This window comes from Echinops telfairi, unplaced genomic scaffold (genome assembly GCF_000313985.2).
Source record: "Echinops telfairi isolate 266 unplaced genomic scaffold, ASM31398v2 ScPeMD7_7468;HRSCAF=8506_0, whole genome shotgun sequence".
NCBI lineage: Eukaryota > Metazoa > Chordata > Mammalia > Afrosoricida > Tenrecidae > Echinops > Echinops telfairi.
Window position 1 is genome coordinate 46363857 of NW_022111369.1, and position 3575 is coordinate 46367431.

The 3575-nt window shown below is 43.0% G+C and overlaps 1 pseudogene; it reads left to right on the plus strand.

Annotated features, from left to right (window-relative positions):
- The first annotated feature begins 1537 nt into the window (after nucleotides 1-1537).
- LOC101648351 lies at nucleotides 1538-2288 on the plus strand (annotated as a pseudogene).
- The last annotated feature ends 1287 nt before the right edge of the window (nucleotides 2289-3575 follow it).

Genomic DNA, 3575 nt, shown 5'->3' on the forward strand with positions numbered 1-3575 from the left:
CAGATTACAAAAGGGTAAGGAGACAGTTTTTCTGTCTGCAGCATCTCTTATGGTTATGCCAGCAAGCCTGTCTTTCTCTCTATGGTCCCTACATGACTCTGCCTTCTGCCTTTCTTGTGCAAGTGTTACAAACCTCCTTTAGAGCTACCGATGCCAGAAATACTCAACTTTCTTGGCCCCGTGGGCTAGGAAAGCCTGCGCTCCACTGTAGGCTGTGTGCAAGGTGCCTCTGTGTGGGCAGCTGCCTCTGAGCACAAAGAACTCTGGAGTGCTCGGAGGGTGGCTCTTTGTCTGTGCTCCTGGGACTCTCGGTTCTTGCTTTTGAAGCGGCGTATTTTATACCCAAAGGAATGGCAAAACTAGCCAACCGCTGAGTCACAGTCCTCTGCATCCTATTTGCATGTTCCCACCCAATCATTTGATGGGAGTTACAAAGAGGATGGAGAGAAGAGCCACACCAAAGGAATCAACCACCTCGCTTTCCTCTGAGACGTCACCATTCCTTCTGCTGGCAGTCCATTCCATATTCTTGTCGCTACCACAATTCAAACGCATCCTTTCTTCTTTTATCTCTTTCTTATTCGTAGTCCAGCTTTCATATACATATGAGGCAATTGAAAATAGCTTGGACCTGTTTTCACCAGGAGATGGCTCTCTTTCCATACTCAGCCATGGCTCCTGTCCCCAAAAGCATCTGTGTGTGTGTGTGTGTGTGTGTGTGTGTGTGTGTGTGTGTGTCTTAAGTCTTTTTTTTTTAAGATCATTTTATTGGAGACTCTTACACCTCTTATAACAGTCCATACATCAGCTGTATCAAGCATATGTGTACATATGTTGCCATCACTATTTCATAAACATTTACTTTCTATTTGAGCTCTTGGTATCAGCTCTTTTTTCCCTCCCTCCCCACCTCCCACCCTCGTGACTCCCTGATAAAGTATAAATTATTATTTTCATATCTTACACGGTTTCTGCTGTTTATCCCCCTGGGGGAGGGGGAGGATTATAAATTGATTATTATGATTGGTTCCCCCTCCTTCCTCTCCTCCCCCGCATCTTTTCCCCTATCCTCCTGGTTGTGGTTTGTTTGTTTGTTTTTAATTGGAGGCTCTTACAGCTCTTATCACAATTCATACACAAATCCATTGTGTCAAACACATTTGTACATATGTTTTCATTATCTTTTTCAAAACATTTTCTTTCTACTTGAGCCTTGGTATCAGATTCTCATTTTCCCCTCCCTTCTCCATGAACCGTTGATAATTTATAAATTCTTTTTTCCCCCCATGTCTTACATCAACCACTGCCTCCCTTCACCCACTTTTCGGTTGTCTGTCCCTTTGGGAGGGGGACAATATGTTGATTATTGTAATCAGTCCCCCTTGCTCCCCCTCCCCTTCCCTTCCCCTCCTGTATTGCTACTCCCCTTACTGGTTCTGAGGGGTTTATCTGTCCCGGATTCCCTGTGTTTCGAATTCCTACCTGTACCAGTGTACATGTTCTGATCTAGCCGGATTTGTGAGGTAGAATTGGGGTCATGAATCTCATAGCTGCTCCAAAGCATTGGATACTGGACAAACTGACTGGAGTGTTTACTCCTTGTCCATCCACTATTCCCCACAAGCTGGAGAATGTCTCCCACTGAACATTTTCTTAAGAAATAGACTTACATTTGCTCTGACAGGAGATGAAGTTAAGAAAAATGCATGCAGCAGTTCATAAGATTGATGGCAAAGTCTGAACTGATATTACCTACCCTGCTGATTTTATGGATGTCAGCAGCCTTGACCGGGGAGAATGTCTGTCTAGTCTATGGCACTAAGGGTCGCTTTGCTATTCATCGTATTACACCCAAGAAGGTGACGCTCCCGTTGTGCAAAGTAAGAAAGATCTTTGTGGGCACAAAAGGAATTCCTCCCCTGGAGACTCATGATGCTGGCACCAAGCGCTCTCCTGATCCCCTTATCAAGGTGAGTGACACCATTCAGAGTGATACGGAGACCAGAAAGATTACGGCTTGCATCAAGTTGGACACTGGAGGTGCTCACCTGGGAAGAACTGGTGTGATCACTAAGAGAGAAAGACATGCTGGCTCTTTTGATGTGGTTCATGTGAAAGATGCCAATGGCCATAGCTTTGCCACCAGCTTGCCAGCGTTTTCATTATTGTAAAAAGGCAACAAACCATGGATTTCTCTTCCCTGATGGAAAGGGACCCGCCTCACCATCATAGAAGAGAGACAAAAGAGACTGGCTGCCGAACGGAGCAGCGGGGGACATGATTTCTAGGTGGGGGTGAGTGAGGAGACCTTTAAGATAATAAATGCAGCATAATTAGTTGCGCCCCTCCCCCACCCAAATAGCATGGCGTGGGTCAGGTGTACCTTAGTCATTAAAATGACATCTTCATTTTTTTTGGAGTTTAAATGTTTTAGATTGCAGCAGATTTACCAATGCAGTGTATAATTTGATTTTCTTGACAGCTACTTTTATAGGCATTGATTGTTAATCTAAGTAAAATAAAACACTTAATTCTTAAGTATTTCCATGTTTTCTCTGTTTATCATAATGTTGCTCAGGTGTGAGGAGTTTGTTTTAAAAGTAATGATAATAATAAAGTGCATTCGTTAACTATCCTGAATTAGACAAACTTCAAAGTCTGAGGACACAGGTCCCAAGACTGTCCTCAGTCTGATACCAGCTGCAGGTCTGGAAGATTTCCAAACTGTTCTCTCAGGGCTGATTCACCAGAAGGACTCATAAAACTCACGGAAAGCCATTATATTCATAGTTATGATTTATTAAGGGAAAATATAGAGGCTAACATTAGTCAGAGGAAAATATACACAGGGTAGATTCTGAGAGGGTTTCAAAAATGAAGCTCCCATTTTCCTCAGGCTACATTATCTTCTCAGCATCAATATATGATCACATATAAAAGGACTGCAGTCAAGGAAGCTCACCCGAACTTTGGGGCTTCTTGTCACAGGCACAACTGATGGAATTATTGCCCACATGGCTGATTTAGACTCCAGTCCCACAATAGATGAGAGGCTCATAGCTAGTGACCCAAGAGCCCATTAGGATTTACCTTATTAGCTTAAACTATCAGCAATGGTCCAATGATCCTACAATAACAACGATACCCCTATGACTTTGAAAATGCCAGGCATTATAGGTTACTTTCTGAATAAAGCACATGTGGTGCAGTGGATTAAGCCTTGTTCTGCCCATTCAAACTCACCAGGCATTGCAGTGGAGAAAGAAAGGGCTGTCTGTTCCTATACAGATTTACAGTCTAAAAACCTTAGGAAACAATCCTACTTTTTCCTTTAATATCGCCGTGCAGAATTCACTCCATGGCCATGAATCACAAGATCCAGAAACAAAGGTCAGACCTCTCTTGGGCAAGACCTCATTCTTTACTACACAGTCACATTTACGGGACACTTACATTCCTGGTCCTGTAGGTATTTTGTTGTATGACCAACTTTTTATTGTTCAATCTTTACGATAACCTTAAGGGATGCAGTTGGAATGAGTAGTTTTCGTCTCACTTTACAGATCTAAAACTTA